This window comes from Natator depressus, chromosome 9 (genome assembly GCF_965152275.1).
Source record: "Natator depressus isolate rNatDep1 chromosome 9, rNatDep2.hap1, whole genome shotgun sequence".
Lineage (NCBI taxonomy): Eukaryota > Metazoa > Chordata > Testudines > Cheloniidae > Natator > Natator depressus.
This window is the reverse complement of record NC_134242.1, coordinates 24,651,456-24,675,914: the sequence shown is the minus strand read 5'-3', so window position 1 is coordinate 24,675,914 and position 24,459 is coordinate 24,651,456. Positions and strand designations below refer to the sequence as shown.

At 41.6% G+C, this 24,459-nt stretch overlaps 1 protein-coding gene across 7 annotated transcripts in view; it reads right to left on the bottom strand.

Moving 5' to 3' along the window:
• The window catches only part of PLCH1 (phospholipase C eta 1), a 166,474-nt gene that overhangs the window by 85,241 nt on the left and 56,774 nt on the right, over positions 1-24,459 (bottom strand). The gene's annotated exons all lie outside the window — the stretch shown is intronic.

Below are 24,459 nucleotides of genomic sequence, written 5' to 3'. Positions count from 1 at the left end.
TATGCCCCCAAGATAGCAGCATGCTAATGGTCTAGCCATGCTCCCTTCCTCCCAGCCTCTACATCAGAGGCTCTGAGGAGTGGTGGAACAGAGATGGGTAAGTCTACACCTTCCCGGTTAGAGTAGCTTTAAAGTATGAAGTATAGTGAGCTGACGACACTCAGTTATGTCATGACATTATTATGAATCTTGAGGAGGTAGTGTCTGGTTGAGAATGGGACCTCCATGAGGGCTGGCTTGCTGAAATTCAATTCAGATAAGACTAAGTGATAATGGAGGGTTGGAGGAAATTGTTTCCCTGTACTCCCCTTCTCTGAATCCAACCTGTTGTCTCTTGTCTTTCAGTTCCATATAGATAGAGGGAGCACTGACATTTTAGCAATCTAGCTGACTTGTCTAGAGCTTCAATGTAAAATTCAACAAAGGGCTTTGGAAAAAAGAAGAACTTATTTGGAGTTTCCCCATTCAGTTTCATGTATATTAATCGATCATCTCACCTTCCGCTTTTTTGACTGGAGTACTCTACAATGTACTCTACCTACACAGCTGTAACTGCTGCCCTGGGTGAAGAATAAAAAGGACCTATTCTAACTCTTGTAGTCTCTATTCTGCAAGGTTGCACAGTTTCCTCTCCTAGAAGCAAACAAATGTGTGCATTATCCAGTACAGCTTTTTAATGCTGTATATCAAAAGTGCAATTTGGAAAAAGATTTCTCATAATTCAGATATGACCTCACTGGGTCACCGCAATTCATGTGGGTGACAGTGTACCTGTCAGCAATGGGAATCCTCTGACAGGAATAACAATGGTCTAAAAGAGAAAGGAGGGTGCCATTCAAAGGCAGTGAAAGACAGGGCTGAATATGAATTTTTTTCTGGCTAGTTTCTCCCCACAGAACAATAAAAGTCAGCTGTCAAAATGTCAAGCACTTTTGACTTCACAACAAATGAGGAGAGGGAAAAGTTAATAAATCAACAACAGTATAGTGAAGGAAAATATATTTTAATTTACTGTTCCACATTTATTTTCTGTAAATTGGATTTTATTTTCAGATCCATGTTATCATTCACAATATTAACAGTAGAGGTAGTGGTGATGGTACATAAAAAAATTAAATCTAACAGCAAATTTTCAGTGACAAAGCTATAGTTCCAGGATTGTGTTCTAATGGGCACACAAACCCCGCTTGCTTACCTCTTCTGGTTCTTGATCCCACCAGAACCCTGAGTGGAATTATGACCATGTAATCTTTCCTTTTCCCCTTACACACTTACCCTTATTAGACACTGTCACTTTTCTCTTTACAGTAATTCTAGATGTCATCCTTTCTCCTCTTCCTATTGCCAAAACTCTAGTACCTGCTCTGATAGCTTCCATCTACCTCTCCAGCCAAGCATCATGGATATTTCTACAGTGACGATTTTTTGCCTTGATAACCATAGCCTCCTCTTTTCTACCCTGTTCTCATCCCTCCCTTCCTCAGCTTGTATAATGTGGTGGTCAAGACTGCCTCTCTCTCTGCTTGCTCTGACTACATTTCCATCTTCTTAAATCACTTTGCTCCCTCATCTCTAATTAATCCAAGCTTCTCCTTTTCCTCATAGTTAAAGCACTCTAGCTTCATCTTCCAGCTACCTCTAGGACGTTGCTTCCTGCTACAGTTCCCCTGGTTCCAGAGCTGCACCTGAGCTTCCCTCTTTACAGTTCACTTTATCCTCTTCCTTCCACTCCTTGCTCCAGCATTCTCCTCAATTCAGCAGCAAGGATTAATGCACACTTCCACTCCTCTTCCTGTGACATTAGCGAGTTCTTTTCTCTGTGGGTCAAATCGTGAAATGTCCTAAGCACCTAAGGAAGGGCTTAAAGCAGATTACAAGTTGTGGTTTTCCAGCAGCAGCGGAGACTTCAGGAAGGAGGATTCCATAACACATTGGCATACCCAAGTTCTCCAAGGTGGGGATTTGCAACTCAGCTCAAAGGTAAATGTGGCCAGCGTGTCCCCTCAGCACAGATCCACATGGCCAAAAACTGATGAGTAAAGGTGGACAAGTTCACTACTCCTTCTGTGATGGGGCATCTGCCCTGCACTGGCTCTGATAGGGTTAAAATCCAGCCTGGACGGCTGCAAGGAAACAGCCAATTAGGGCAGTGGCTGCAGCCAATTAGGACGGTGGCTGGACCAGCCAATCAGGGCCCAGCCGGCCCCTATAAAAGGAAGCTGCAGGCCAGAGCAAGTGAGTCTGCTGCAGGAAGCCCAAGGGAGGGGACTGGCTTCCTAAAGGCTGCAGAGAGTAGCACCCTGAACAGGGCTGCTAGTGGTTGCAGGCCCAAGGCCCTGGAAAGAGGAAGAAGGAGCCAGAGGCAGGAGTTGAAGGTGCTGGGGCTGCAGGGAAGCGGCCCAGGGGGTTGAGACAGACTGGTGAAAAAAGAAAGAGGGGCAGTGAGAAGCTGTTGTTCCTGGGTCCCTGGGCTGGGACCTGGAGTAGTGGGCGGGCCTGGTTTTCTTCCCGCACTCACCACTGAAGAAGTGGCCAGGGTATGGACTGCCAAGCCGCTGCGCGGAGCAGCTGAACTGTTGCGGAAGGAGTCCCCCAGAAGGGGGGAACCTGGATTGTGACATGGCTGGAGGCAGTGAGACTGGAACTTCGATGGGTCTGCAGGTGGAGATGAGGACAGGTGAGCCACTACCACTGGAGGGCACACCTGCTGATCAGAGCTAATTCCTGAAACCACCAGTAGGAGGTGCCAATGTGATGAGTGACACTGATACTGACCCAAAGCCAATTATTTTTTGTATCAGCTGGCCATGGCCAGGATGGTGTCCCAGGCTCTACTTCTAGCATACAAATGAAAAGTCCATCGTCCCCGGCTCTCTCACTGCTCCCACATAAAAGCCCTTTGCTTGTGAGTCCAGTGTCAGACCCCATGATAATTTTCCTGTTTAAGAGCTGAATCTGAAGTAGTATGTTTCTGTTGACTGTACTGTCTTGCTGGAGGAGGGGACTCGGTGTGAGCTGCACAGAAATGCAGAAGCATGCTGGCAGTGGGCTCCACTTTTAAAAACATTTATTTTCCCTTCTCTTCTGAGAGACAAGCCTGGTGAATGGTAAACAACACAGTACCCTAGATTCAGATTTTAAACTCCAAACCCAATTACCTTAAGGCTTGCCAACATGGGAGATTTTTAGAGTTATCCCTATATAATTATACCAGTGTAGTTATCATACAAAAGTGTCTACGTAGGTTATGTCTACACTGCAATCAGGTCTGTGAGTGCAGAACATATAGCTGTACCCAAGCGAGCTTTGATTTAGCTAGCTTGAAAACAGTAGCAGTGAAGTTGTGGCAGCGTGGGCGGCAGCACAGGTTAGCTGTTGGAGTACAAACATGTCCAGGACCTTGGTTACATACTTCGGCTTCTAGCCCTTGCTGCCAACCCTGCTGCTTCACTGCTTTTGTTACTCAAGCTAGCTAGATCAAAGCTAGCTCAGGTATGTCTACGCATGCTGCAGATACCTCTAATCACTCCTGCTGGAATAAAAGTGGCTTCCACTTCCAAAACAACAAAAGCTAAACTAGAAAAGGGTCATTTTATACATTAATAAGTGTCTACCTGGGGAGTTATACAGGTATAATTATAGTGGTTTAATTCACAACCTTCCTTCTACTGGTACAGCTTTCCTGTGCAGACAAGCCTTAGACGATGGAGGAAGAAACAAATCAACAAACGGGAGACATGATCTGGAACAGGAATAGACCACTGTACACTAAAAAAAATACATTAATTTTGCATAAATTATTAGGCAATTATTAAGCAAAGGACAATCCTTGAGGTCTGATTCTCTATATACTAGTGATGGGCCTGAACTCACTCTTTTTGGAATTGAATTCAGATCCAATCATCCCCAGTCTTTAAGATTGTTTGAGCTCAGGTTCATCCCTACTAAATGTATGCACAGAATTTTGCACAGGAGGATATTCTCTCTTAGGGTTTATCTACTTGAGAAAGTTGCACTGCTATAACTTAAGGTGTGAATTTAAACAAATAATTTTACCGCTGCAAAAGACTGTGCTGACACTCTGATTTCAAGTGGCTTATTGCCATTTAGCTTTAGCCTAGGAGCAGGCTTACCTAATCACAACGGTCCAAGCATGGACTTAAATACAACTGTCCATACTGCCTTTTCCAAAGGTTGATATATCAGTTAAAAAAACCATTTGTTACACTGGTAACTTTCTCACATAGATAAGCCCTTAGATTTTCTATGGCTCAGCTGGAGGCGAGTTTGAACTGGAATTCATATTACAGATGCTGCAGATCTTGCTAAGGTCTGCGGGGTGAAGGGAGCAGGGGAAGTGAGGACTGAATGAAAGAAACAAACAGACAAAAGTTTTGAGGACAATGTTATGCATCAAAAAGGTAGAAAAAGGGTGCAGAGATGAGACAAGGTTGTTTTTTTGCTTTGTAGTTAATCTTCAAGGTTACCACTGCCTTAACAGTTATACAATATCACTCTTCCATTTGAGAGCCACAGTAAACTCATATTTCTAGAGAGATTTCAGAACTCAATTAGACCTACAAAGGATCTAATCCAACCACTCCTACCCACATGAATAATTCTTACTTGCACACTGATGGGGTGTCCACCCCACACTTGCCCTGAAGGGGTTAATGGAGACCAGATGGGCCAATTAAGCAGCAAACCAGGGAGATATAGGCTGCATGGAGAGCCTTGATTACAAGGAAGCCACTCACCTGAGCAGAGTGGGCTGGGCTATTATAAACCCTGGAAGCTGGCAGCAGCAAGGGATCTGGGAGGAAGTTTGTGGTCACCCTCTGCTTAGTAGAGAGGGAAGGAGAGAACCAGGGAAAGAGTAGGACCCTAGGGGCTTGGCCCAGAAGCAGGGTGTACCCAGAAGAGAGCAGGGTGGAGAAGAGAGCCTATGGAATGTGGATTAGGAAGCAACCCAGGGAGTAAACAGCAAGGTTGAGGACTGAGCAGACCTTGTAGGGTCCTTGGGCTGGAACCCAGAGTAGAAGGCAGGCACGGGTTCCCCTACCCACCACTGGGGAAATGGCACTTGCGGGGCAGAGAACTGGAAGATGGCCTGGGTCCCTGTGGGAGTGACAGAGGCTTTGAAGGACTATACCCTGGAATTTGGGAATGCTGAGTGACCTGGCTGGAGGCCCGAGTCACAAAGAGGGCGCTGTGGTTCCTGGAGCAAGAGAGGGGCTGCAGGATGACAGAGAGACAGCATGCAACTGTGGGAAGGGGTGTTGACATCACGGAGCTAATCCCCAGAATGGCCAGGAAGGGGTGCTATCCTAGCAGTGAGTGAAGCAACACCTCACACACACGTACTGAAATATACACAAGATTAGCTGAGTTAAGAATCTAGCCCATTTACTTCAATGGGTCTGAACAGGTGTAACTGAGGGCAGAATCTCATCCCTAGATATCTACTTCACAGAGAGATAAATTAAAGAGATGAAGAAATCCTATTCCAACCACACATCTTCCATTTCCCACCCATTTATCAAATGCCATCACTAATCCTAGACAACTTTTCTAGTTGGAGTTGTAGAGTTTCAAGCAAATGACATCAGAGAGCAAATACTAAGGGTGGTAAAGGGGCTACAACACTAGTCCATTATATTTTCCCTTCAGCTGCTTCCTGCACAGAAATAATCCATTTTAAAGAGACCCACATGGTGAAGAAAATCCCACACTTCTCAAATACCCACTGGGATTGAACTTTAAGAAACCATTCCCTTCCTTGCTGCTGTGTATTTAATAATACACACCAAACAACCAAAATCCTTTTCTCCAACTCAGCTTTTTAATATGCTAATTATAATCTTTTAAACAAGCAAAACAGAACTTACACCCTTCAATAAAAACAGAATAAGATACACACATCCAATAAAGGCGCATGCCTAAGAATAAAGCGCTAGAGAAACAGGGAACTCAGGAATGCTTTTATTGATAAAATGACATATGGAAGAGGTATGTTCCTGTAACCAAATAGACGATTTGGGAAAGGATCTACTACTCTAGAAGAGCAACTGATTTTAGAAAAGGAATGCTACTTTAAGGAAACTTTTCTGTGGTGATTATACTGTTTTATATAATCAAGTGCTTCTTGAGTGGTAGGCTACTCTAGATAAACTACCAATTCTGGAATGGGTGTGCTACTTTTGCTAGAAGGATAAAATTACTCTCCCATGAAGAGGTGTGCTAAATTTTAAAAAAGTAAAGATATTTCTCCATTATAGGAAAAAAAAATTTCTAGGGGATGAGAAAGGGCTAGGAATGCATTTTTATGATGTTTGAAAATGGATTTTCAATTATAACTTAATTTCTGTATTGCTGAGAAGAGATTTAATGTTATCAATGGAAGATGATACAGTTGTATCTGGAAATGCAAACAAAACATTAATATAATGTATTGCAAACAAGCTATAAAGTTTTAATTTCAAATTAAAAGGAAGCAAAGAAAATTTGATAACTGTAAAAAAAACCTATTGGTTTAAAAGGTTTGAGAACTTGCTTTTGACAGTCTTCAAAATCAGAGTAGAAAAGATTCCTTATAACCAGACTATGATTATCATCATCATTAGATTATTGTGTTAAGTGTTAACAAAATATCAATCATGTAAAGTTAACATAATGATTAATTTCAGAACTTTAATTTAATCTTTACACTCAAAACTACACACACAATATTCGGGTATTGTACTGACTGGCGCTTAACTGTTTACTCAGGTTCGGCACAAGAAGTCTTACAATTACATGCAGAACTATGTTTTGTTTTGTGAACAGCATGAATGAACCAGTAGCTCCAAGGCTTATATAAAAGCAGAACCAAGATATAACAGTCACTCACCATTAGGATTCAAGAAGGCAACTCAAGTGCATTAAGCTGTATTCTAGCTGTGCCTTGCAAATATGTCTCATTTATAAATGGTTTTCTAACCTTTGAAAAATCAGCTATGGGTTATTTAAACCTGGAACCGAATAAACATTTTTAAAAAATCCAGTGACATAAAATCTTACTTGTTTCTCTGAAACTACCACATACATACAAAAATGTACCCCCTTCCACTCATGATGTAACAAAGGTCTTGCATCAAGATCAAAAATAAATCTCAAAGACCACATCTTTTATAAAAGTAGAATGAAACCATTTACAGAGTAATCAAAAATAATAAAATAATTCTGAATGCAAAGAATTTCTGAAAAGAGGATGTCATAAATATAAAGGGAAGGGTAAACATGACAGAGGAACTATTGAAATTTAAACAATGAATAATGCAAAAAATCTGTTAAAATTTAGCAGACATTTGGGATTTTACTTGCCATTTAAATTACATCTATTTCATTTCTATACCCAAACTGATCATACAACATTGTTATGTCTTTTTTCAAATAATCTCATAAAGCAAAACAGATCAGAGCACCGGCAACATCTGCTACGGTAATTAGCACAGCTACAACCATCACTCTCAACAAGATGCACATCCTCTAATTCTTTTCAAAGGTACTTCAAGTATCAAACTCTAAACCAGGTACAAACCCATTTGTGTCAGCCGGCAACTCTGTGAAGTAGTTTCACTTCCTACCACATGGTACATCTCAGATGCCAGGAGGGAAGCCATTTCAGCACCACAGAAGTCCAGATGTTACTTGAAAGCTTGTACATAGGCTGATAATATTTATTCCAGCTGACAAACACTGATTCCCTCGGCTGAATAAATCAAAGCTGCTGAACTGGGAACACTAAGCTGAAACTCTGAGCACTAGCTATGCGCGGCCTTACGTTCAAAGAGCATTCTAATCCACCCCACATCAGCTGATTCTACCTTCCATATAACCCAGTTCTAGTTTATCCCTTCATATCAGACCTTTAATAAACTATGAATAGTTTAGCATCAAGCCCTATATTAAGAGTCACTCAGATAAAGTTACTGTTATAGTTACTGATCATCAGCCATTTCTAATATAAACCTTGTTTTTCATCAGTTCATGAGTCATATGATTTAACAAGCTCAACTTACATGTCTGTCATTATGTGTTTTGCTTCAAAATTATTTTAATTACTCAGGAACTTTTTAGTTGATGTAGTTCAAAAATACTGCAATTTTAAAATGCTTTTCCTACCCACTCAATCTTTTTTAAAAATATTTATTTTATTCTGACTTATATGGTGCATTGGTGCCCATGGCACTTTACATCAGGTAAAGAAAGAGCCCCTGTCCCAAAGAGCTTGTTTATTTAAAATGAAATGCAGCAGCCATTTCATCCTTAGAGCAGATAGGCTCCTTCCATAAAAACCGGTAACAGCTGAACACTGGATATGACTGCTTCTTACTACGAACGTGCAGAGGCTACTTTCTGTAATACCCCCATCTGCTGCATGCTACGACCAACACTGAAATCAGGTTTTCTGGGTTTCCCTTGGTCTTAAAAGCTGGCAGCCCCACCACAGCTTCATTTTCTACCCTCATGCAGCCCGTTCACGGAAAGCCTCTCTTAACCTTTAACTTAATCTAAAGTAATCCTAAAGTAAACAATTTAAGCTGCATCTTGTTTTTTAATTTCCAATGGCTGACCCCTTCCCCCAGCCCTTTGGCATAAAGCCATCTGTTGCCAATAGTGTTAAGTAAAATCTTGGGGAAAACCCTCGGTTCGGTGCCTTTTCAGCCTGATTTCTTTTTCACATCTCATTTTAAAAACACATTCCCCTCCTTTGCCTATAAAGTAGCATAGGGAGAGAAAAATTATTTAATACTTAGCTCTGTGCCTCCAAGGGCCCAGATCCTGCTTCTATTTAAAAGACAGGCCTTGCTCCCATTGAAGGCCGTAGGAATTCTGCCATTAACTTCAGTGGGAAACGGATCAGGGATTAAGGGTAAAATTTTAAAAGAGCCTAAGTGACTTAGGATCTATGACCCATTTCAAAAGGCATCTAAGTCGCACTGACTTTCAAAGACACTTTGGGTCCTAAGTGCCTAAATCACTTTTGAAAATGGAACTTAATCTCTGAAGTCACCTACGTGCTTTTGAAAATTTTACCCTAACTCATTGAGAATTTTGCCATTGGCTTCAGTGGGTGCAGGATCAAGCCCTAAAAACATGCCTTTCTGGCCTTGTTCCATGAGGAGTAGAGTCCTTCCAATAAGGAGAACATGGGCAGAGGTGGCAGCGGCCCTCTACCCTAAGCACATATGGAACTGGTGGCCAACTCTCCTAGACTCCTGCAGCTAGGCTTATTGTAGCCAGGAGGACAAGGAGGAGATGGGGAGGTAGTGCTACCCTGGAACACCACGCTTCCCCAGGGAAGCTCCTGTGGCCCTATAGCAGCCTCTGTGTCCCCATGAGTGCAGGGCCAATAACAATAATTGACCCATATGGCAGCCACATCCCTCCCATCTCTGTAGCCACATGAGGGCTAATCATAATGTGGCCTTAAATTAACATTCTGCAATACGCAGCATTACATAAAGAGAAACATTTTCACTGTAAATCTTTTATAAGGGATCTTATATTGCATAATATTCAAATTAACTTAAAACAATTCCCTAGGTCATATGTAACCAAGTTTTATGAAACAGCAACAAAACTAAGTTTTGCTCCAGTTCTAATTAAATAAACCTTCCTGATATTATGAGTGAAATCTTAAGATAAGCATCTGCGCTGTGGACTTCCCTTGACTTTGACTCCTACTGTGTGACTGTAGGTTGCACACAGCAGGTACGAATGTGAATAACACTGTGGAGAACTTACTGAAAACAAAGGGTTCCTTGTGCTACTCTCCTGTCTCCACCATCCTCTGCCAGAGCACACAGCAAGACCACAAAACATCAAATAAGGGGCCAAACTGTTTCTGTCCTACAGTCCTTTTCCTATGTAAGTGAATGGGACCATCACATGAGCAAGGTCAGCAGGACAGAGAGCACAGTTTTGAGGAAGACCATCTTTAGGCATAATTATACAACTATAATCAGACTCTTATCATTGCTACTATACGCTGATTAAGAACACAATGTAATAATGGGAATAGTATGCAATTTAAAATGAAATCCAGATTTAGGATATTAGGGTTACATAGAACATAAGGACCTGATTCTGCCATTCGTTAGTCACCCACATGACTATGCCAAACACTAAAAATTCATTAGTCAGGCCCCGCAAAAATTCAGATTGGATTAATCATGAGATTTAAAGAATAATAAATGTTGGGTTCATATTATTTATCTGGGTTTTTGATCTTTAGGATTCAGCCATGAAGCTTAGAAATGTACTTTTTCTTTCTTAATGAAAGCTGAGATTCTCATGTTATCACATGACTCCTGGAGGTGGAGTTTTAAGGAAAACACCAAATAGCCCAGAACTCTAAATAAAATCCAGAGACTTGGCAACACTAACACTGAATAGTACCTTACTCCTCTTCTAGTTCCAGTGACCTTAGTGGAACTACTCATAGAATAATGAACTACTCAATGTGAATAGGAGTGGCATAGTATCTGGCTCTTAAATGAGCTATTCAACGCCGTTTCAGTGCTGCTGTTAAGGCCAATTTGTTTCCAAAGAATGCATTTGCACAATCATTGCTCACCAATGTGTCATGTTTGGACAATTAACACTTAAGTGGTCCTTGAAAATGAAATGCAGTAAAATGTATGCATTCATAAAGCTGATAAATATACACACAACTCTATTAGCTGCAGTGCTGCAATCTAGTATTTATCAGTATTCTCTCTCCAATAATTAAGAATACAAATTTACTTTATACTATATTGACCACAAAACTACTTTTTCTTGGGGAGGGTGGGGGGAGATTGTCCATGAATAAATTTAAGTTAAAAAAAAATTAAAATCACAGTCCAAAAGTTAAAAAAGGAGGCTTACTGTCATGCCTAGTTTTTATGGAATTATTAATGTTCCAATCATCTGAAGGAACAAAAGATTAGGCGAGCTATAAAGAGCACTACCAAACAATGGCAAGTATAATTATGAAAGAGGATATACAACTGTATTTCTAAATGAAAAGTAGAAAACCGCATTAATGCAACATTAGAACTGTGACGTTAAAACCATAAACAGTTACAAAATGCAGAAATTACATTTCTGATAGCAACATCAGCTCTGCTCTACTCCGCTAAACTTTTGTATGTCCTGGTTTTTGGGGCTGCGGGCATACGTCAACTCAATATTGTCAGGCTTCAGTATTTATTTTCCAAACTGTTTCTTTTTCTTTTAAAAAATCAAGAATGAGAAATATCCTGTTAGGGCCTCTTGATGGGTATGTCTTTACTGCAGAGCTCACCCAAGGTGATTGGCACAGGGGTCTGAGCACTTTGCTTGTGCTAGCCCACGTGTGAGCAGCCACATTGCAAAGCCCTGCCCGAGTGAGTGTCTTCACTGCTGCTGCACTCACCCATGTGTGTGGGTTTCATTTCTGAGGGCATATCCCATGGTTCTTTGTGCTGCAGCAAGCTGAACTGCTCTATATGGCTCTTCCCCAGTGAATTGTGGGAGAATTTGTCTGTTCTTTGGGGTGCCCTGGGGGGAACTGTGGGAAGACACTGGAGGACTATCAGCACTGGAGTAGTTTAGCCTGCGTCCTCACTGCAAAGTAGATGTGTTACCAGCATGAGATAAAGCATCACTCAAGCTTTCGCCTATATCCCAGCACTGATCAGTTACCCAGGACTGAATGCAACACTAACGCTCAGATGAGAGGTTTTTGTGTGTGGACAGGAGCTGGGTTACCAGTGAGTAAGAGCCCAGGTTAACTCTGCAGTGATAACATACCCCAGTGAAGCCTGGTCTACACTTACGTTTTACCAATATAACTCTGTTGGTTAGGAGTGTGATGTTTTGCTGACATAGCTATACAGGTGAAAGCCCTAGTGTACATGCACTTACAGTAGTATAAAGGTGTCTTACACCGGTATTGCTTATTTTGGTTTCCGAACTGGAATAAGCTATACCAATATGAACTGCATCCACACTGTGGGGGAGGGTTTGTTTGTTTGTTTCTCCTTTAGCTGTATTGGCATATTAGAGAAGCATTTTACATACAGATAAACCCTTAGAGAAATTTGCACCCGTGTAACTACACCAATGTGGCTACACCAGTGCAAACTCCTAATGTAGATGCACTGCACTGATGAATAGCAGGGTGATTAAGTCATCCCCAGTTTACATTTATGCAGCACATCCACATTAGAGGTTTGTATCATTGCAACTACATCTTATATTAGTGCAAATTTCTCTAACGTTAACAGGACCCTAGACCCTGACATTCACACCTCCTTGTGGTAAATTGGATGGGGAAGAGATACATTTCCCACCATTCCCAACCATCTACTCAGGCTAGGCAGAAGAAGGCGTAGTGACAGCATTAGGTCTAGTCTACACTGGCAATGCTAAAGCCACAGCAGCGCTTTAACATGCCTTGTGTGGTTGCGGTGCAGTGCTGGGAGAGAGGTCTCCCAGCGCTCTAAAAAACCACCTCAATGAGGGGCGTGGCTCTCAGTGCTGGGGCACTGTTTACACTGGTGCTTTACAGTGCTGGAACTTGCTGCACTCGGGGGAGGGGGGGTCTTTTTTCACACCCTTGAGCAAGAAAGTTGCAGCGCTGTAAATTGCCAGTGTAGAGAAGCCCTTAGATGCTTCTAAAATGAATCGTAGCAGAACCCTCTTGTATCTTTCATATTTGTAAATTGTTTTTAACCCAAACCAAGCACAGAGCCAAAATAATCCCTGATATTATTGAATCTGGATCATACCATTTTTCAAAATTCAAGTATGTTCTTATTGTTTGTATAACCGTAGCACTTAAAAGTCCTAACTGAGATCAGGGCCCCATTGTGTTAGGTGTGTACACATGCTAAGACATAGACAAAGGACTTGCAATCTAAATAGACGAGACAGACAAAGGTAATTATTAACATCTTCCCCTGTTACTCTTGGGAGACTGAGGCATAGAGAGGTTAAGAGACTTGCCCAAGGCCACAAAGGAAGTCAGTGACAGAGCCAGTCATTGTATCCAGATCCAATAAATCTTAGAACAGTGCCTTGCACACACAGACACTTTTCCAGTCTCTTGTTTTTAGAAAAATCAGATTAGATTTTTTTAACCTTTGGAATATTGCATTTTGTTTTATTGTCTCAACTCGAAAATGGCTGATGGGCATTTTGCTCAAAATTTCAAACCAAAAAACAACCTTGAGCAATGACTAAGAAGGAGAAATGTTATCCCAAAGGGGAATGTTTTGGGAAACAATTAGCATATGAAAAGTAGGGATTATATATGCAAACTGTTTTCCAGCATCAGCAGCCAGGCACATTACAGCTTTGCATCCACTGTCATGGGCACTGTAGAAATTTGTAAATAAAAAGCAAAGCTTCCTCTGCTTTCATGGGGCGCCTTTATGAAACTAAGGCTCCACATTGCAAACAATCAGACAATTGTGATTGTCACTGCAAAAACATATTCACTTGATAAAGAAATTTCTTTCCATTTTTTTGTTATATGCCCATCATACTATTTTGCAGATAATTTCTGCACGGCCAGTACTGTATACTCTAACTTTGCACTTATCATATTCCCATTAAATGCCATTTACTACTTTTCCTCCAAAGAGTACATTTTAGCTAAATCCCATAAAACAGCACTAATATCTAGAACATAATGCAGCTTACTACTGATATCAAATTGATTGTTATCCCTGTCTCTTGTTGTTTATGTAACAAAAAAACAAAGACCTCAGAGATAGTCCCAAAGGAATCTCACTGGTAACCTTATCTGTGCAGGGCTAGTTTTCAATGATAACTACATTTCATATTTCCTGACAGGTTTTTTTAATTCATTCTGCAGCAATTCTTCCAACCCTTTGTACAAACTTCCATTAAGCCTCTTCCACTGGATTTAATCAAACCTGCTTAGACTAACTCACATTTTTGTAAAATTCATAAAATCCTTATTAATGCTGAGCAATTGTCCCAAGTTAGTAATCACCTCTATCCATGCTAGAAACATTTGCAAGGCCCACCTGAAAGCAGTTTGAGGGTGTTTCATTCATTGAGGAAGCAGAAAAAGTACAAAATGACTGAGTTCACTAGCAACTTAGGAAGAGAGTATCCTCAAGCGGGCAGGCAGGGAGGGTGCTGGGGCTATTTTTTGTAGTGCCAGAACTTAGCTCTGTCCTGTATGAGGTTCTGGAGCAATGCTCTGGATGGCTCTGGCAGCACTACACTGTGGCAGAGAGAGACTGGGGTTGTGGGGAGACTAAGCCTCCCACCACCTATGCATGGGCCTGAATCTCCTCTCACTGCCATCAATATTCCTTATTTACACCAGTGCAAGAGAGAGGAGACTCAGGCTTCTGGTCTCTGCCCTGAAGACCCTACACTCATTTACATGACTCACCAGGATATGAACCAAATATTTTAGAGAAAATTGGTAATTTCCCCCTTCCTCAGATTTGCCTCACTGTTAAGATGGGTTTGCCATTGGGATACATCGATCACTGCTCCACTCACAAAAGCAAGACTATACAACTAATTAAAGCAAAATACATGTAACTGCATCCCATATCAGAGCTGTTCAACTAACAGCATAGCCTGTGTAAGGAGGATCCATGCTGAGGCAGCTTCCCTCATTTTCCAGACAGTGTGCCACATGTTCCAGCAGGAGGCTCCAGTGCATGACTTTACAGGAAGAGACCATCCTTCACTGAACAAAAAGCAGCCATTGGAGGACTGAGAGGCTTTCAAAACTACTCTTAAACAGCATGCCAGATCTTTAAGCACCACCCTGTTCCTGAGTTAAACATGCCCACGTATTTTATATATAATTAAATATTAACATTTTTGTGGAACTTGTTGAGGCACTGGGGGGGGGGGGGGCATTCAGCTCTCACATACTGCAGCGTAAATCCAGAATTGTGCCATCAAAGTTAATGGAGTGACCCTGAATTTACTCTAATGTAACTAAGATCCAGTCTGGTCCTTTATCTTTATTGGAGATCAGTGCACAAGAAGATGTTTCACTTAAGGGCATCTTAACTGTTCAGTTTACAATGTCTCATCTGGAATTCTGACCTTAAGAGGCCCCTGTGTGAACACATACCAAACCCTTAATCATTAAGATTGCTTGTACTTTACCTAACATAATACCAATTACTATTTCACAGTGTATTTCCTAATTCTGTGTCTCTTCTATTATATTTCACATCAAATATTTATAATTCAGTGAAAAACTAGAATGTGTAAATAGATGTATCTAAAATGTAATATTGGAGCTAACTTCTGTGATCAAAATGTATTAAACATTTGATTTTCCATCTCTCAGTTTTGAAAATATTACATGATGTTTTTGCTGTGTACAATTACAGTGCACTATAAATGCTTCCTATTAAGTTCAATGGCAGTCATGTAGCTAAAGCCTTTTTACAATGCTCTGAAATTGCAGAGGATAATGTTGACAGACAACCTAAAATTAGGGTTGCCAATTTGGTAATATTTAAAAACCGGACACTCCAGCAGGAGTGCCAGAACCTCCCCTGCCCTACCTCTTCCCCATGAAGCCCCACCCTGCCCTGATCTACTCCTCTTCCCATCTTCTCCCCTCTCCTCCCCCCATCACTCGCTGCTTTTCCCCTCCCACCACACCCCCTGCCCGGGTCAGAAGGGACTCACCTCCGGGGCTGGGAGCTGCAGCTGCCGGATGTGGGTAGGAGGCGGCCCCAGCTGAGTAGGGGCTGCTGCGGGTGAAGACCCGGCGCCTCCCTGCTTCCCCTTACATGCAGTAACCGGACTTTGGGTTTCCAGCAGAAAACTGGGCACCTGGCCACCCTACCTAAAATATCCATCTAAATTTACACTTTGTAATAATAATTCTTTGCAGTTTTACAGCACCTTCACTTCAAGGTTTTCAAAGTGCACACACTTAATTAATGAACCCTAAGTATTAAGCACTACAGACACATAGCAAGTCAGTAGCAGAGCTAGGATTAGAACCCAGGAACTCCTCACTCTCAACCCACACTCATTCCTTGAGACTGGCTATCCCTCTAGTATGATTATGCTATTTTACAGCTGAGTCCAATGAGGAGTTAAGGGGTTTGCCCAATGCACACTTAGCAAGTCAGTAGTAGAGATAAGACCAGATCACAGAAATCCTGACTTTCAGTATCATGTTCTAATTGTTAGACAATGCTTCCATCCCAAACAAAAAGATTGACTTGATTTCCAGAGCTGCTAAGCACCCATCTCTCCTACTTCAAATGCAGTGGTAATGCTGAACAGTTCTGAAAATCAGAACCAACTAGCTTAACTGCCCTCAAAATTTGAGTGCAACCATTTGTACACACACAACCTCAAGTGTGTGTGTGAATCAAATAGGTAACCACATAAAGAAATCAGCCTTTTTGTCCATAATTTTACATATATTCAAAAATGTTGATTCAGGGAGACCTGACAAAACTATGGTGGTAAAGGTTCAAAGAGCACCAACCAATCTGCGCTGATGTACAGAATTAGACCTGAAATTATAATTTTTTTTAATTAATTCTTGATAAGTTTGATCACTTGTACAGTTTTATGATTCCATGATTGCAAATCATGGAATTTAACATTTTCTCCATAACTGGTCTGTGAAACTGACCAGCTATGCTCTTAGCTATACAAAGGGCAATCAACAATACTGTGGCAAAATAGATTTTTTTTTAAAAAAATTTTAAAAGCAGACTGTAATTGCCATCATTGGTATTTAGCCAGGACATTGAGGTTAACACCTCTACAGTTGCAAAAAAGTGCCATAGGATTTTTAATGGCCACAAAAGATCAGGACTTCTGTTTTACATTTCATCCAAAAAGAAGCATCTCCAGCAGCTGGATGCTTTCTAACATAATGCTGGAAAACTGATTCTGTGCCCGTTTACAGGGGAGACTGCCACTTACACAATAATCCCCACCACTTCCCAAAGCACACTGGGTTTTTCTTAAAGCTCTCGCCTTCAGGAACTGACCAGGTCAGCACAGTCCCAGTTTGTGGGAACTGATATATTCACAGCCTGAGGTGGTATGGCTCCAGATTAGCAAACCCTTTATCAAGGCTGCAGACCTATGAAACCTTTTAGCTAGTGTGGAAAGACACAACCATTTAACTGCATGCATGGCCAGCTGCCAAAACCCATTGTAACACACTGTCACATCATTATTGCAAGCAAAGATTGCACACACAGTTAAGAAGTTTACACAGCTTAATCATCTTCATTGCAAGGGGAACAGACCAACAGCCTTAGAACAGATGGAAGCTTTTACATAGCCATTTGACTATGTGTTTCCCCATGTTCCCTTACTGGTGCTCAGGGTCCCATGTTCTTTCCTGCACCATGTAATGCTAGAAGTTTCTGATTTCCAAGATGAGTGAGGACTGGATCTTGGGCTGTTCAGTGTCAGCCAGGGGCAGGGGAAAGAGTCCCAGGAGTGGGGAAGGTGGGGTGAATGGTCAGGTACTCTGTCAGCCAGAGGAATGGGCCCCAGGAGGGAGCTGGAGGGTGGCAGGGTAGTGTCAGCCAGGAGAGTGGGTCCCCAGGTGGGTTGGTGGTGATTGGATATGGTGTCAGCTGGGAAGCAGGTCCTGGGCATGGCCACAGCTGAGGTACAAAAGAAAACAAAACATCCGTGAGGATACTTGAGCTCATAAAACTGCACAGTTGGCAGTATATAGTGAGCACTATTACAGATTTTGCAGAACAGCTGCCTCAAAAAAAGGTTTCAGAGTAGCAGCCGTGTTAGTCTGTATTCGCAAAAAGAAAAGGAGGACTTGTGGCACCTTAGAGACTAACCAATTTATTTGAGCATAAGCTTTCGTGAGCTACAGCTCACTTCATCAGATGCATTCAGTGGGAAAAAAAGGATGATCTTGAGAAAACCTGGACAGATGGCAACCCTAGTGGTGGCTGAGTATGGTATCAGCTAAGGAGTGGGGCCCTTGCGTGGAGTAGGGGTTACGGTGTCAGCCAGGGAGGTGGGTCGCAGGGGTAAGGAGTGGCCAGGTAAGGGTGTTGGCCAGGACACTGGAGTTTCTCTCCCCATGAGTGCTAGCTCAGTCCTGGCAATGTGGTGGCTCCCTGCAGTGGAAGCATTTAACCCCCCAGATGTGCCCTATGTTCCACTGATAAATTAGTGCTTTGCTCATTTTTCTTTATTTAGTGGTTTACTTAAAGTGTTAAAACATTTTCACTTTAGTCTGGTCATCTTTGCCGTTTTAGTGTGCCGTGCTGTACTGCAAATACAGGTTTTTCTTCTCAGTGCACGTATACAGTTCTAGCAACATAGCACAGAGTTAGTTTAGAGTAAGAAGACTTTACAAAAATAAAGTTTAAGCCTCCAGAAGGACAAAAATGTAGTGCTCTGTAGCCCACTCAGCACAAAGAAAATTCAGTGGAAATGTTGGTCACAAGCAGCTTTCTGGGAATCCGAATCCTGCTCCCATTCCTTGGCTCCAATTGGGAATTCTATACTCAGTCCTTACTTGGGCAAACTCCCATCAAAGTACTTTGCCTGAGAACTGGATAAGGGCTGTAGGTTTGGGTGCTTTGTCACTGGTCTTCCACTGAAGCAGATTTGCTTAGTCACTGGTAAACAGTTCTCAACAATGCCAATGCCAGTTGCACTTCCTTTGAGACACTATTAGAACCAGAGGAAAGGATTCTGGAGTGCATCCATGAAGGAGACAGTTGCTAAATGCAGAGGTCACAGTGCGAAAAAGTTAAAAAACCTACCCAAAGCGAAAAGCAGTCTGCCTGTCCCAAGAGCTATGTTCAACAGGCTGTCTTGCTTCACAGCCAAAAAGACCTGACATGGACACAGCACAAGCAACGTCTCGTAATTCAGGAAAAAATCTTACTAATGCATCCAATACAATGAGTGATGGCCAAATTAATTTCTACTTTTGCCAGTGTCCCAGGCTTGACCAGTTTAGCCAGAGGAAGGGCACAGGATTGGATGTCAGCTTCTCTTGAATTCTAATTCTGGATCTATGTAATAAGCATTAATTACCTTGTTTGCTTGTTGAAGAGAAACAAACACAGTAAAGCACCTGCAATAACTATACAAGACAATCATCAAGCTAAAGAAAGTCATATTACATAACTGTCCCTTATTGTTTGAACATGATGTGTCTAAACGTTTCTCATTTAATTTGTTTATAACTCCAGGCAATGATGATTCATGCAACATTTGTAACCCATAATGGAGAAGGACATTAATTAGCATTGCATACAGTCTATTTTTTTTTTTGAAGTTTTATAAATGCATCATTTAAAACCTTATGAAATCCAGGACCTGGAACTTGCATATGTGGATCCAATCCCACAGCCCTTATTCTCACAACGAAACCCACTGATGTTAGTGGAATCACTGGGATCACGTGTGTGAGTTAGAGCAATGTGCAATAAAGGGCTTGGCCTTGAACTAATTTAAAGACAAAGACAAAACTCCCTTTGATTTCAGTGGAGAGAGGTCAGGCCAAGTGTGCCAGTGATGTGGGATTTGGACAGTGAGTGAATGGTTCGTCACTGCAGCCATTATTTGCACTCACTGGTGGCTACTGAATCCCCACAATGTTTGGATAAAGCTGCAGAAGCTCTAGGGCACAACCACCCTGGCAGATGAGTACGCACAATCCCACTGAATTCACTGGCTGATCAGATTCAGGCCTGAGATGTTTCTCTAAAACTGGGGAGGTTCCTGGCTTTCAGCAGAATCCTACCTTTCCAGCTATCTCACCTACAGATCTATAATAGCCACAGCCAACCCTCCCTGAACAAAATCCATGGTTTATGACACCACACACCCTCCTCCATTTTAGTGAAAGTGTTGTAGGTCTGCCACATATCTGCTGGCCTCGATCTCGTTTCTTTTTTTCAAATGTGCCATCTATTTGGGGCTTCCTGAAAATGTTAACAGAGACAGCCCAGCCCAAACATGAGAAACTGGCCCAGGTCCAGCACAAAGACTAGTGGTCTGCTGCCTGCAATTCTTTCAGCAAGCAGCAAGAAGTCATCATATACTTGGAATGAGTGCGGGGAATCCACATGCCAGATTGGGAAGCGGGAATGAGTTACATCTTGTTACAGTGTGTATGGTAACACCCATTGTTTCATGTTCTCTGTGTATATAAATCTCCCCACTGTATTTTCCACTGCATGCATCCGATGAAGTGAGTTGTAGCTCATGAAAGCTTATGCTCAAATAAATTTGTTAGTCTCTAAGGTGCCACAAGTCCTCCTTTTCTTTTTGCAGATACAGACTAACACGGTTGCTACTCTGAGACCTAGATTAGGGAGCATACATTTCTAATGGTGAGACATCTGTGGATAAATAACGAATTTATAGAGACAAATACCCCAAAGTAATCTTGTTAATGCAAATACACAAAATAAATTCATTTTTTGCATCTGAGTGTTAGTGCAGAACAATGCTTCTACATTCCAGTGAAAACATCTGAAAATGTATCCAACTCAAAACCGAGTGGGCAGTACAACGTGTCTGTTACTGTCCTGATTTATTTACTGACTGCTGACATACGAGTAATTCACTTCCTCTATGCTGAAATCTTGACATACAACAGGAAGAAACTTCCTAACTTTCAACTAGCTTTCTAGACCCAACAAAACAAGCTTCTGTGTTTCCCAGTTTATCTTCTGTTATTTGACAGGCTAACCAATACAAGACTAATGTTTGTGCACTGACAAGGCTGTTTTCAATTTCTGAACCCTGAGTAATTACTTTAAAACAGAAAATAAAGAGGAGAAATACACACACACATTCTCTCTGTAACCTAATAAGAGAGTAGAATCAATGCTGCAAACAGAAGTAGGGAACATGTTTTTTCTCTGTGAGGTTAATTCACCCAGGATCTTCTCTATTTCCAGCTAATGCAGACCTGGACATAGCTCCTTTGGCAGCAAAAGTCCACCCACAAATGGGTAACAAAGAAGCCAGTTATTAAGAAGATCTGTAGATGGTGAATGGACCTTTTTTAACGTTTTTTTTCACCATCCAAACAAAATAGAACCTGCTTAGAGAGAAGCAATATGGAGGAAAAGGCATGAAAGCAGCAGCATGCCTACAAGTAATTAAACTTTGTTTATGTTAGTCTCAGGTATGCTTGCAAGTAAGATAGTTACAACCCTTCTGGCCTTCATTGGTACAGAGAATATAGCAAAAGAAACTCAAAACACCAAGTTTCCTTTGTTATTTTTCTATCAAGCACCTGAATTTTACACACACAAAAAGTCAGTTTCACATGAAACAAGGTAATGAACACGTTAAAGTAACTAAGACCTTACTGCCCATTTTCACATTTGTGTATATAATATATGATTCTCTCTTTATCCTGCATCTAAACTCCGGATCATAGTCACAGACAATAGGGCTGGAAAAGCCTTTCTGGTTCAGTCCCCTGGATAAAGCACTTTTCTTTTCACTAATTTCTCATGAGTCCTACCTTGCCCTCTCTTAAACACCTCTTTCGTTTCACACAGCATTTTGCAATCCGTGCACGGAAGACACAATATCATGGGCAAAGTATTAATATTGTGTCTCCAAACTGTACATGTTAAACTCCCTTTACCTCACCTCAGAAGTTGTATCTCCTAATCGTTTTAGTCCTGAATGTGATCTATCTCATGAAAATAAGAGAATTCATCATCATTTGAACAAGTACAGAGCAGTCTGAGTAAAGAGAATATCAGAAGAAATGCTGTCCTGTCAGAATGCAGATTTTATATTGGCAGACTCTGGCTACCTCTACCCACAGCAACTTCCTTTCCATGACTCCTCTTCCATTTTCTTTGACAGCAAGGGGAGTGAACCTGCAGTTTTGGAGCCATATGCGGAGAGATTAAAGAGGCTAGGACTTTTCAGCTTGGAAAAGAGGAGACTAATGGAGGATATGATAGAGGTATATAAAATCATGAGTGGTATGGAGAAAGTGAATAAGGAAAAGTTATTTACTTGTTTCCATAAAATAAGAACTAAGGGCCACCAAATGAAATTAATGGGTAGCAGTTTTAAAACAAATAAAAGGACGTTCTTCTTCACTCAGCGCATAGTCAACCTGTGGAACTCCTTGCCTGAGGAGGTTGTGAAGGCTAGGACTATAACAGGGTTTAAAAGAGAACTGGATAAATTCATGGAGGTTAAGTCCATTAATGGCTATTAGCCAGGATGGGTAAGAAATGGTGTCCCTATCCTGTTTGTCAGAGGGTGGAAATGGATGGCAGGAGAGAAATCACTGATCATTACCTGATAGGTTCACTCCCTCTGGGGCACCTGGCTTTGGCCACTGTCAGTAGATAGGATACTGGGCTGGATGGATCTTTGGTCTGACCCAGTATGGCCGTTCTCATGTTCAGTAGCTAAAATGTTGAGGCTCTCCTCATCACCACCTGGATACATGCCTGTAACTCTGGTGTTCTGAAATACCAGCAGGTGATTCCTTCCATTTTCCTTCATGTGCCCCCCCAACCCTCACGATTTCTGCTAGGGTTTATGTCCTGCCCTGAACCCTCCTGCATACCACCAGAACCTTTAAATCAGAGGTTTTCAAACTGTGGGGTGCACCCCCCTTGGGGGACATGGAGGAATGTTTGGGGGGGGCTCCAGGAGCCACCTCCACTGGGTTGGGGGGTGGGTGGCAACCAAAAATTTTAACTCAAAGTAGGAGCTCAGCTCAAAAAGTTTGAAAACTGCTGCCATAAATTGTGCCCCCCCCCACCCCCCCAACAGTTACGTGTCGTCTCTGGCTGCATCCAGTGTAGGGGACGGGACAGTTGGGGGATGGACAATTCTTAACTCACCAGGGTAAAACACACCGGTGCATCTTCTCTCCACCATGCTCAATAGCCTCTATTTAGATTAGACCTTTAAAGGACAAACTGTGACCCCGCTCTTACTCCCACTGGTTAGCAATTACTCACATGAGTAGTTATGTTGACTTTGAGCCTCAAACAGATATGCAGACTAGGGGTCTGACCCTGCAACACTTACTGCTAAGCATGAATCAATGGGACTACAAATAACTGTATACACTTCATCTGGTAGCAAGCATTTGTAATGTTGGGTCCTACAGGAGATCACTTCGTCCAACACTAAAAGGGAAGCACTTCTTACAAGTATTACAAGGGCTCTGGCTGTGCCATCCTTACCAGTTCATACTCTCCCTTGAGCACAGAGCCTGTAACCACTCTTGATTCTTATGTGGACTGCATAAAGATGGGGCGAGACGCCTTCCTTCCTCTCATTGCCATTACACTCTATGGAAGGTCCAGGCATAATACTAGCCTCAAATGAGGACCGATTGGGGATTAAGGCTATGTTGACAAGATAACAGAAATTTTTTTTATATAACACATTTATTTCACACATGTAAAAATCTAACTGACACATTTTCCCCTGAGGGTATCTGTAAAGTATTGGTCAAACAGCATTATTATCATTAAACTATTACATGAGCTATAAACCCAGGGGGCCCAGTTTAGCTCTTAACTGCACCGACGCAACTTCACTGAAGGAATGGGGTTGCACAGATGTAACCGAGTGGAGAATATGGACCATCTTTTGTAAAAATGGAGTGCGGCAAACTTGAGCTGCACAAATCAAATATGCAAGGGGGATTGGGTTGTATTGTACTTATATTTATTTTTACTCTTTGTCCTTGAGCTGCCTTCTCCCACAAAGAGGAATGACAGTGTTACAAACTGAGCAGGATTAAAGAAAATGTACATTAGACAGTTAACGTTGCATTTGGCAGGAGGAAAAGTAGCTACCAAATGGCCTTTGAAAGAACTACAACATAAATATTTCAGTCTGAAATGTGCCTATCTGTGGATGCACACTTTGAAATAACCTCTGTTACACAAAGGAACTTATAAGAGCTAAAAAGCTAAACCAATAAAGTCTCATTTATCTCTACCACTTCTAAAGGCTTTAGCAAAGCTCCCTTTTAAAAAGCTAATTCTTGTATCCCCCCCTTTACATCCTTTGCTTCCTAAAACAGATGGAGTGGCACTCTGTCCTCTTTACTTCACCATATACATAAACTTAATCTAGAGTTTTGTGTAACGAAAATAGAAACCTCCAAAATATAAATACAGTTCTTGGAAAAGTAATATACTAAATCCTCAATACATGTGTCCCTTCTCCTAGAGGACAGACCAACAAATCTCATTCCCAGCACCTTATTTATGGATTAGAGAACACCAATGTCCATTCAGATAGCATCAGATATTGGTAACATTCAGAAAATATTTATCATAACATGGTAAATACAAATTGCCATGAAGAAAGTTAGTATCTGAACTTTGGAAAAATCAATAAATAAGTCTGTTAGTCTTAAAAAGATACTTGGGACAAATATCACTGAGCTAT